At 39.8% G+C, this 12,289-nt stretch overlaps 1 protein-coding gene across 1 annotated transcript in view; it reads right to left on the bottom strand.

The window, feature by feature from the left end:
* col6a4a (collagen, type VI, alpha 4a) overlaps positions 1-12,289 on the bottom strand; it is a 72,833-nt gene extending 60,544 nt beyond the window's left edge. The window contains exons 1-2 of the mRNA XM_071898895.2: positions 12,265-12,289; positions 9,043-9,106 (exon numbers count right to left, since the gene is read on the bottom strand). The gene's annotated coding sequence lies outside the window, so the exon portion shown is untranslated. The remainder of the gene's footprint in view (positions 1-9,042; positions 9,107-12,264) is intronic.

Below are 12,289 nucleotides of genomic sequence, written 5' to 3'. Positions count from 1 at the left end.
GCAATCAGCGGACCTGCACTCCCACTCTGCGTCTCACTGTGTTAATACACAGTTGGTCTGAAAAGAGGCTAAATATTTCAGGGAGAAATGGTTCGAGGTCCGTGTTGTTAACCTGTCTCTGCACTGATGTCATCAGACAAATTCATGCATATTTACTGCAGTTATTACTGCAGTGATTTTGACCATGATTCTGAATGAACAATTCATATATGTTATTCCTGTAGTTGTTATTCCAGTCAATATTTGACTTCTCCTAAAGCCAGAAAGCAGAGAACTAAGGCTTCGTTCACACTGCAGCTGAAAGTGTCCCGATTCAGATTTTTTCCCTCCTATGTAATCTGTTTTTTTCTGATGTGATCCTAAATCTAATCTACATCTGATCTGTGGCCATGCAACTTCAAATTCATGTGGTTTTTATGTCACTCTCTATGGGACAGATCACTGTAACATTACTCTGAGTCCAATTGACCAGAAAAACATGGAGGACAACGTCAAGTAGCCGGTGGAGAGACAGTGAGGTCGCAAATTTAAAGAGTATTTGGATTCCTCCATTCAAACAGAACTAGAGGGGACAGATCGTAATCCACCAGCCTTGGAAACAGGGGAAGACAAATGGCCGAGCGGAGCCACAACACAACTTGGCTGCAGTGTCAGAAATCAAGAGTCTCAAAAGCAAAGTTCAAGGAGGTGAAAGACTCCACTCAACAAAGTGGCCATGGCTGCATAACATACACAACTCTGGGGCTGTAAAAGGTACAGCAGTGTACATCACCGCTAACACATACATGACAATTGAAACTTTTAAAAAGGAAAGTAACAGAATTGCAGATGCTTGTGTTTCACCCGACAGTATGAACATGAGGCGGAGTACAGAAAATCAGGCAAACTGAAACTCTGTCTCTCATTCCACTCTCAGCTCTGCCTCTCTAGACCATCAACATGGATGCCTATACAGCCAACCCAGTGTAAGTCTATCCTGTCCTGTAAAACACAAACACATGTGTAGGTTCTGCAGTATGTCTTAGTGTTTAAAGAATGGGGGAAAACAGCTTTTGAACCACCCATCTGTACGCTTTCAAACACCAAGGACACCCAGGACCAACCGTCGGTCCTGCGGTCTCCTGAGGCTCTCCTTTACCAAACACAAACCCTACAGAGTTTTTCTTTTCGCTTGTGATTTACTGTTGGTGATAGCAGTGTTTGAAAGGCAGATGTTTGTGCTCCGGCTAATCTAAACGAAAGGATTTGTTATTTCAATGTATATAGCCCATGTTTGGCCCAACGCTGATGCAAAACAGCCTCGCCACAACGCCGAGCTTAAAACCTGGAGGAGAACTTGCAGGGTGTGTGCCATCAGACAAATTAGGGCCCGTTCACACTGTGGAGCTCAATACTTGTAAAATGCAGAAAATATCTTTCAAATATGTGAATATGCATAAAATACTAATATGCGCCATTTTCATATACATAAATGTCTGTTTTGGTGCTCTCTATGGCTGAATAATATAGGGTTTGCAGTTTCATCACCAATCTGCTACCAACCAGCTGTGTGGAGGAACATGTAGAACTGTGTGTTAGTTAATAAAGTGTAAATCTGTAGAAGCAGCTAGAAGCAGAGAGCAGCTGAGTCAGCTTGTTGTGGTGTGGCTGTAGATCCATTCAGTAACGTTCTCAGTAAAAGTGAATAGTGTGATAAGGTGGATTTGGTTACTGTGACACAGTAAACTGTCTTGTCTTTAGCCCTAGTCTCTACTCCAAAACACTCTGAGTTGTAGCTTGAGAAGAGTCAGCTCAGTTAACCTGAACAAACTGTTAGCTAGCTAACTAGCCAGCAAACACACTGATGTTAATGTGAACACGCTAACGCTAGCTGCTGCTAGATACGTTAGCTAGTGTGCTAATCAGATGTGTTAACAACAAGACAGTGATGTTAGCTGACCAGATACTATGGTTAGCTAGCTAACAAGCTGACATTATCTAAACACTAAATCAATCAGATGGATCAGTGATGAAATGATCAGTTCAGTCAGAAACAGACAGAAATTAACCGTCTGTGCAATTCTGTTGAGACGACAGAAACACAGTCAGCTGTTCAGAGCTGAGGACCTCCAAGATGGCCGCCAGAGGGAGGGGTTACATCACCCAAAAACGGTCAATAGTTATTCAGCCTCCAGTTCATAAATCTTCTCCACTGTCTGTTCTAAACAGTCGCTGTCTGCTAGCTCTTTCCTGGGAAAAATCCTCTTCCGTACAGGAAGTGATGCGATTTATGTTTCCGGTTTGTTTGGAATAAACAGAAGAAGAAGAACTGGCTGTAGTTAGCATGAGCAGCGATAGCCACCATGGCTGAACAGACACTGAACTGTGTGCTGAACCGCCCACACTGTTTGATTGACAAATGATCTCTGGGAAGTGCAGTGCAGAAACACCAGAGCAATGAGCGCTGAGCAACAAAGAGAGAAACAAAATTTAAAAAAAACACCACAAATTCGAAGAATTACCACTTAAATTACTGCATGATTTCCATTTAGTGGCAGTTGTGGTTTGAAAATAGAGAAGAAATGTTTACGGGGTTTGCAGAAAGAACAACTCCACTGAAGGCATGTAGAAAACAAAAGAATTAGAAACACACATGTGATTATCATGAGCATACGCAGGAAAGAGTCTTTTTAACATCTCTCTGAAGCAATTTCCTGTAATCAACCCTCTAGGACTGAATAGGTGAATCGAACAATGGAAAAAACCTTATGTCTTCTCATTAGTATATTCTCACAGAACATGCAACATTATCCTCTTGTTCGCTCTTGCTGAAGAAAAATCAGACCAAAGCTCCGCTAATTGTAAATACTTGTGGTTTCCCAGTGAGCACCTCTGGGGTTTTGGCAAATCTGATAACGTTAGTCGCCACAGGAAACAAGCAGAATGATTTACAGCCTCTTGTTAAAGCAGTGAGGGTCAAACTGGACAAACCTTGTTCAAAGACCAGGGAAAGCCCCGTTTCTAATGGAAAAACTTAAAGCAAATTCAGCTGAAGTGAGTTGGCTGTGACACAGTAACAGCAGAGAGCAAATAGCTCATATCGCCTGTCCTCTCACTGCCAAAAACCACAGTAGGATTCGGTTATATTTGTAGGCATTTAAAGTGTCTGACTCTGTCGCTCCATCCAGCCCTTCTGTCCTCAGAGGACCAGGGTTCAAATCCCTGTGATTCCTCTTAATCACTGCTGGATGAGCCACTCTCTATGTCATTACTTTACTATGGAGCGAGTTTACATGCACACTAATTGTTTGTTATTCTGGTTATTCCAGTGTTCATGTAAACAGCAGAGTGTGATTTCCATAATCAGATAAAGGCCGTTGTCGCATTATGAGAAACCTGATTATCACAGCAGGTTTTTGTCTGATCTTTCCAATTATTCAGCGCATGTTTACCCTCAGTCTGATTTCTTTGGGTTTTTAATATAACCGGAGAGAGAACAACATCCAGGAAGCAGAAAACATCTAACAGCATGGCGACCGGCAAGATTCACTTTTGGACTGATGAGGAAATGTTTGTTAAGCTGTTTTGCAACCGTAAGCAGTGCAATGAGACACAGAAACTTGACCAGACCCAAACCCTAACCCTAACCCTAACCAAAACAACCGGCAAGATGTTTGAATTTTCACGTCACTTGCTTTAGGAGAGAAATCCAGCTATGACTGAATCATGTAAACGTTATGTTACGGTACACCAGAAGTCCATTCATTCCTATGGGCGACAATTCTGACGGAGCGACAACACAACGCCCCCTAGTGGTCAAACAGCTCCATTGGCAGCAGAGTGACAGATACTTTTGTGTTTTCTCTGTGAACTTAACCAGAAGTTGTATTCCTGAATAGATTCATGAGGTATTTTCGAATTTTTCTTTTAACACAATAAAATATCTTACAGTAGAAAACATATGTCACTCTCCATTAACTACTTTAAATTCAGAAAACATTGTCTGATGATTTGGTGACAATTACGTTACGTAGGTGGACACCTGTGTATGACAGCCTATTACTTTGCTTTAACAAATAAAGTTACCGTCCAAAATGTATTTTTACATTTGTATTTTTGCGTTGCCACTTTCCTCCATATTGCGGTCGCTGCGTGTGCAAGACGTCCATACTCTGACCAGCAGGGGGCGACATCGCGTTGAAGATAATGTACGCAGAGTGTGACGAGATACAGCTGTGACACACTGAGGTTTATTACTGACTGGAAAGCTCTCACTCATCATTAGATCTTGTATATTCGGGCTGACTGACCTGTCCTGTCCACTCAAAGACTTTTTCCTTGGTACAATTTCTCATTTTTACCTATAAGACCATTCTGTGTCTGCTTCCCAACCATTTACGCTCCTATATCTCTAAAAACTTGGTTTGAAATTATTGTATTCTCAGGAAATCTATCTGCTTGCCTCTGCTTTTGGTTTTGCTAGAATTGGTTTAGAAAAAGTGCCTTCATGTCTTCTGCTCGCTCTTCATGTAACTCTGAAGAACTGCTCTCTGTTGATGATTAAGGTGGTAATGATTTGAAGCTGGAAGAGATGTTCTCTCTTGGTGAGTTTAATGTGATAATGAAGGATCTTGTGTCAGACTCAGTATGAAGCTGTCTTTGCTTTGTTTAGTCCACATTTAAATCGTAGTTGGTTATATTTCTCCACCAGACTTAGTGCTCAATCATCTTGTGGGAAAGCAGCTAGGTGTGCCCTCTGCTTTCAATGAAGAATGCTAACCAGATGTTAAAGGGAAAGTGAAGGACAAGTGTAGAAACTTTTCCCTACAACGTGACAACTGGCTGGTGATAAAAACTAGCCAGCGAAAGAATTCAGACTTTGAACTCTTCCCTTTAAGGCCGCTGTCAGGCCGCTAGCCGACCGGTCGACATGTATCGGCAGGAAATTCCCCATTATGAATTTCCTCAGCAGATGAAGAATGCATGAACTTCCAAGGGAAAGTTATACTGTTGAAGACAAGTGAACCTGCATAGACAATACAGTCGTAATAGAGTCACTGTGGCTACAACCTAACAGTCATCTGTCAGTCGATTAGCCGTTTGGCGGAGGCTTTTGTCTGATGTCAGATGACAGTAGCGTGACTCCACACAGCTTTAGTATTCGTGGCCACAGCAGATACTGAATCCCAAACCCTGACAGTGTTAGAGCCTTCTCTGCCCACTGAGCTACACAGAACCACATGTTGAGACCACAGCACGTAACATTGTTAATGTTCAGGGACTATAATACTTAACATGTGAGTCATGTGACCGACTCTTAACAATTCTGTATTTTTCTTCCATGACTGAGATACTTGGCAGACATTTTGCAGTGATCGATCGCCGCCGTGGGCTTCAGTTCCATCTGAAATTTCATAGTAAACTCATTACAAACCACAAAACTCACCTCAGCGGCCATAATGTGGGGCGGCTGCCTCAGAGGAAAGGTTAACGCACAATAGAACAGGAAAAGTGATATCCAAATGCTCCTCAAGACATTTTCATTAAACACAGGGAGTTTTATGGCCATTTGAAGTGTCAAATGTTCATTTTATGATACAGTGAAAGCCTATTGTAGTGATGGATTGGGAAAATAATGACTTGTCATGTCTCAGGGAGGGAAACAGAAACCAAACAGCCGTCTGACATTTAAGAGCAGACTGATACAGGAGTAACTGTTACTTACTGTGTTTCTGTATAAAACAGTAATGATGTGATACTTGGCAGACTACTGCTACTACAACTACTACTAGTTCTACCACTACCACTACTACTTAAGGCCCTGACACACCAAACCGACATCAAAGAACCAGCTGTTGCGTCGCCTCATGTCGCCTGTGTCTGGTCCAAAAAGTTGCACTTGAACACACCGCAAAGACTACAGCCAACGGCCAACTAGCACGTACATTCTGCGCCTGCGTGAGGGGAAATAACTCTCCATACCAGCAGGTGGCGGTAGTCGGTAGAACAGTTTCTGCTAAAGAAAATCTTACCTGATATAACAAGTTTATTTTCGATCTCACGCCAGAGTTCTGTTTTCACCACTCGGTTGGCATAACAGAGCTAGCCTCTCCTGAATCATGCTGATCAGTCGGTCTTCAGTTTCTTCATTCCAGACGGCCATGTCGTTGTGAAAATATTCACGTATTGGAATAGAGATGGAGCAGAGTGATCTCTCTCACCGACGGGCTCCGCCGCCGATTCAACACGCTCAATCGGCCGAAAAGCCGCCGACAGGGGTCCGACTAGTGCCGACGGTGCGGGACACACCGCAAAAACTAGGGACACAGACGCTTACCGACGGCCCGACTGGTGTGTCAGGGCCTTTATGTATTTACTACTACAGCTAATATTACCTTCAGCACTACGACCATGACTACTATCACTTCTACTGCCACTATACTACTTAATAATCTCATCTGTAGATTTTGGACATTGCTAATTGTTTAAAACAATGAAATTGCGGCCCAATTTTGAAAGTACTAATGATATTATTTCTCCTGTGGTCGATTTTCCATGTTGTTTCATTAAGGAATGTCTTATGTATTTTGTCATAATCCTGCAGTTTTGCCAGAATGTCCAGACAGAACTTGTATACAGAGTCTAAGTGATTTCCTGATCTGAGATGGAAACTCCCCTCAACCCAAATAAACAGGAAGTAATACATCAGTCAGCAGAGCAGAGCATCACCGGCCGACCACGACCCCGGAGACTGCTGACCAATCATTTGTCTGCAGGGATGAGTCCGAGTGTGTGTGTGTGTGTGTGTGTGTCTGTGTGTGTGTGTGTGGTCCACTGCTTACACTGGTACACTTAACAGACTCAACATTTGCTCTGTGCAGTTTACAGCCTCTATGATAAACACCATCATACCTGTCGAGCTGCTCAGCTGCTGCTGGATGTGAGTCATTTGCTTCATTAACATGGAGAGTTTCTGTCTGATATCTCTGCTGTCCGGTGAAAACCTTGTATCTCCAAAACCTCAACTTTTCAGTAACTTAAGTTAAAACAGCCTTAATTGTTTTTTTTTTTGTTTTTTTATCTTGACCACCATGCAGTTTTGAGTTTATCCAATGGCTTTTAAAGGTTTAATAAACACTGAGGGTGGTCCAATGTTTCTGTGAAGGGTGGAAGTAAGAAAAATTAAGTGATAAAAATAGATGAGATGAAAATGCATGTGAATTGAAAAATTGAGTGATAAATCCAAATATGATTTGATTGAAATAGAGGTGAATTTGATAAAAACATATCATAATTTATCACCACTATCACCACAAAATTTTGAAATAATCAGTTATTTAATCAAAACGCCTTTGAATTTATCAAATTACTTGACAATTTATCAGTCTCTTGTATGCATTTTTATCATGCTGTTTTTCAATTTGCATTCATTTTCATCACAATAATCACAACGCGGTTAAAAAATGAGCTATTGTTGATGTTTGTTGCGTTTCTGGGTCCGTTTAGTCGTTTCATGGATCTGAAACCTCAGCGGTAAACGTCAGGTTTTGGTGTCAGTCCCTCAGAATCAAAGAGCGAGGGCTTCTTTCTAGAGCTGCCATTTTGCACCGAGAGACGTTCAACAATCATACAGGGAGAAATCCATCGTAGAAGAGGAGAGAGACCAATTTCTCCACCCACAGGAGCAGGAGAGAGACCAGAATGCACTGCAACAGAGAGACAGGCTGGGGTTTGAGGAAGAGGGGAGACTCTCACTTTTATCAACTGGAGAATCTCTCTCTCTCTCTTGCTCTGACTGTCTCTCTCTCTCTCTCTCCTTCTACACCTATAACCCACAGCTGAACACAGCAAATTCACACCTGTTCTCTGGAGGTTGTTGAAAAGCATTCTGGGAAACGTAGGAAATCACTAACTGCAGTAGAAGAAGACGAGGCAGGTTGAGGGAAAGTAAATGACAATACTTCATCACTAAATAACTGCTGGAATGAACTGAATATCAGTGGAATGTTAAGGGAGTTTTCTTTTAAGGTTCTTTCATGTTGAAAATCATTTCATTGGTCCGTTCCTCTCCTCTCCCTGCACATGACTGTAGAATTGGAAATGTAAACTCAGTCCAAAAAAGGCCAGTCTCTCTCTCTCTCTCTCTCTCTCTCTCTCTCTCTCTCTCTCGCACACACTGCAAAAAATATTAAGGCAGTTCAACTTAAAAACATAAGTTTCCTTGCTGCCTTAAAATTGTGAGTTGACTGAAGTAGTACTGAATAGTTAGGTCAAAGATCATTAGTTGTTCTAATGTAGAAAAGCTAACTGAGTGAACTTAAGACAATAAGTTCAATCAACAAACGTCTAATAATGCTGATTCGTGTTTCCAAGCTGAATGCATTAATTGATGAACTGAAATCCAGTGTTATTTATTTTTTCACAAGGTTTACTAGGTTTAAGTTCAAGTTCCTCTTGTATCACATGAGTAATACACAGTTCAGCATGTAGTATGCAGCTGCAATACACTTACTTGTAGTGGATTGTACTTGCCATGTGCATCAGAGAGAAACTTACTTGCTTGTGAATTCCCAGATACATAGATAAGATAGATAGTAGATTTTATCATGTTTTTTTTTTGTTTTTTTTTTATCAGAAATTGACCTATTATTCACCAAACATACATACATAACAAGTCTCTATCATGTAACTTCATTCAAACCAAAAGAAGGAAGAGTTTCTGGAGAGTTAAACCGAATGCAATGCATACTGGGAAGTCTGCTAATAAACTAACAGTGTTGAGTTTAGTGAATGCTTTATAAGGTGTTCTTTCAACTCATGATTTTAAGTCATGAAGCTCATAACTAGCACTTTTAAGTTGAAATTGACAAACACATCTATATACATTGTGTTAATGGATAAAGATGAGTTGATTTCACTAAATTGCACTATGAGTTTTTACAGTGCACACGTATCACATTTCTCTCTACCATTTCTTTGCATCATATCTACACACATGCTGTATCAGCTGCAGTATGTTTTCAGCAGCACTAACGGTTAAGTCAGAATCAAAAGGAGTCTTACCTGAATGTGACTAAACAGTGGAATCCCAGCAGTCACTCCTTCATTCAGTCTTTCATTCACATCACTGAAAAGACAGAAAACCACCACAGATGTGACCAAGCCAGCTTCACTCAAGTCCCAAGTCAAGTCTTGAGGCACAAAGTCTCAAGTCAAGTCTCAAGTCTAAATGTAGAACAGCAAGTCAAGTCCAAGTCAAGTCCATGTCATTAATGTCAAGTCTCAAGCCTAAATGTAGAACAGCAAGTCAAGTCAGAACAAATCAAGAGTCCAGTATCAATTTAATATCTTAAAGAAAACTAAATATCTAGGACTTTTCAATGCAATATGGTTTTAATAGGATAAAAACTTGGTAAGAGCATCATGAGTTTGATTTCTAGAATCAGTTTCAACTTCAATAAATTCAATCATTCCATACAAATTCAGAAAACAGAATTTAAATTCAGTCGTCCGCTGGAACAAATCTCATCACTTTCAATCTAAGTCATTTACACAAACACAAGATCTCAAGTCAAGACTTTAGAAACCTTTTCAAGTCATCAAAGTACAAGTCAGAGTCAAGTCCCAAGTCACCAGAACCCAAGTCAAGTCAAGTCTCAAGCAGTTAAAATTGTGACTCGAGTCCCAGTCCTGTGTCTCCAGTCCTCACCTCTGCAAACATCATTTTCCCTAAACTGACTCTCTGTGCAGCACTTTGCTTTCTAAGCTCAGTTCATTAGATCAGATGTAATCGTCCTGCAGGCTGATGAGCTGCTGGAGCTGCTCTCTCATCTGCAGTGACAGTTTTAAGAGACGCTGTGTCACCACATCATGTCAGGGGTTAAACACAGAGCAGGTGCTGTGCAGATGAAGGGAGGACAGGGTGAAGACCTGAAGACCTGAAGACCTGCACTAATCCCACAATAAATTATAGAAGCATCATGCTTTACTGTACAGATATCACAGTAAATCTGTTAGACTCTTTAGTGATTCCACAGCAGAGAAAAATACCATAAAGGGCTGTAAAATCACTAAACTCACTGCTGAGTACCACAATACACTGGGAATATTATAAGAAAATTATAGTGATATTATAGCAATGTTGTAGTGAATACTATAGGAGAATAGCCTATAGGATTATTACAGTGATACCATGCGAAATCAAAAAAGACCATTCAGTGTGATTGTAGTAGTCATGTGGGAATATTATAGTGATATCATAGGAGATAAAAAATACTACAAAGTTCTATAATCTTACCATTGAGTTTGACCGAAACACTATAAGCCCTCATAGGAATATTCTAGAGATATTATAGTGATACCATATGAGCTACAAAAGTGCCATTAAGTGCGATAAGGTCACTATAAACTCACTATTATGTCCCGCAGACACATTATAAGTCCCTATAGGAATATTATAAGAATATTATAGTGATATCATAGGAGGTAGAAATACCATTAAATATAATATTGTCACTTTAAAATCACTATTGAGTATCACAGACACACGTTAAGACCCTATAGGAAGATTATAGGAATAGTATAGTAAATACCATAGGTGATACAAATAGCATTAAGTGTGATAAGGTCCCTTTGAGCCACAGATACACTATAATACTCTATTGGGATTATTATAGGAATATTAAAGGAGAAAAAATACCAGAAAGTCACTATAAACTCACTGCTGAGAACCAGAGACATAGGCTACAGTATTTTAAGTCCCTATAGAAATATCATGGGAATACTATATAGTAATTCTTCTATAGGCAAGGGTTGAATAGAAAACAGATGAACAGAAGAAGAAGAAAAAGAAGAAGAAGAGGAGGAGGGCGGGGGGCTGCAGTCTGACTTTCAGTTTTCTGATCCTGCAGGTTTTGTTTGAAACTTCAGATTAACTCAAATCCTTTGCTTAAGTAAAAGTAGCAATACCATAACGGAAAAATACTTGCTATTAGCAGTAAAATGAAGTATGAAAAGTAAAAGTCGTCATTCTTTCAGAGAGTTAAATTATTGAAGCATTAACCTGTAAGAAGTATTTTAATGTTGTCGTCTAACTGCTCCATATACTGATGGGGAGTTTAAACTCTAACAATGCAACATATTTTATGAGCTTATTGTATGTTTTGCGTGTAAAACCTTATTCTGCAAAGTAACTAGGAACTCCAGCAGTCAGAAACTACAAGATTTCCCTCTGAAATGTAGTGGAGGAAAAGTAGAAAGTCTCACAGAATGCAAATACTCAGTAAAGATCCAGAACCTCAGAACTATTTGAGTAAATGTACTTCGTTACTTTCCACCTCTGAGACCTGTTTCTGTGGCTGTGAAGCCTTTAGAGACTTTGGTTTGTAAAATATGCAAAAGAAATTAAGTTAAATGTATATATGTTTTTTTTTTATTTGCTGTTGCGCAACATCGAGCTTGTCTGTCATGCACCGCTGGACCACTGATTCACTGCAGATTATAGCAACACATGCAATGCCATAAAGTATTTCCAAACTTTAACTGTTAAGCTGCCGTCACTAAGCGTCAGATATGAAGTCAACACATCAAGTTTACATTTATTCATTTAGAGAATCTCATTTAAAGCTTTTTAAAGAAAGAGCAGCGACGACAAAGCTGCTGAAACATCTGAAAGACTTAAAATAAATCACTAATGAATGATAATTGAATGGTCATTCATATAAAAAGGTGAATCAACTCTAACTGAATCTTATTTCGTTCACAGCAGTGAATCATTTAACTGAAACATAAGTTATAAACACAAAATATTCAACTGTAATGTCATTTGTATACATACTGTATAGTATATAGGCTACATACCCATACACAGACATAAATATACGTACTACGATGAACGAAAAGGAGCAAGAAGAAAAACGTGAAGTAGCCTACCTGCCCCCTTTTCTTTATAATAAATTTTTGTAAGATTTCTTCATAACGCAAACCACCATCAATATAAGCAAAAATGAATGAATTAGCCGATGCTTTTTTCCCTCAAAAGGATAAATGTCCTATTCCTATTCTTAAACAAACGAATTTACATCAGTTTGATATTGCTTTCTGTGATACAGAATATAAATTCAGCTCATAAAGATTTGGATCAGACAGGTAAACTTTAATCTGCAGATCTAAAGGTGAGCTGACTTTCGCACAAAGCTGCAGTTTCTTTTCATTTTGCCCCTTTTATCTTTCAGTGTGAATGTGATATTTAATATTTTCATGCAGATGAAGAGAAAAGAAACTTACAGCTCCACCGCTCCGCGTCCGCTGC

Source organism: Centroberyx gerrardi, chromosome 12, assembly GCF_048128805.1.
Source record: "Centroberyx gerrardi isolate f3 chromosome 12, fCenGer3.hap1.cur.20231027, whole genome shotgun sequence".
Classification (NCBI taxonomy): domain Eukaryota; kingdom Metazoa; phylum Chordata; class Actinopteri; order Beryciformes; family Berycidae; genus Centroberyx; species Centroberyx gerrardi.
Note: the sequence above shows the minus strand (reverse complement) of the source record. Positions and strands in the feature narration are given on the sequence as shown.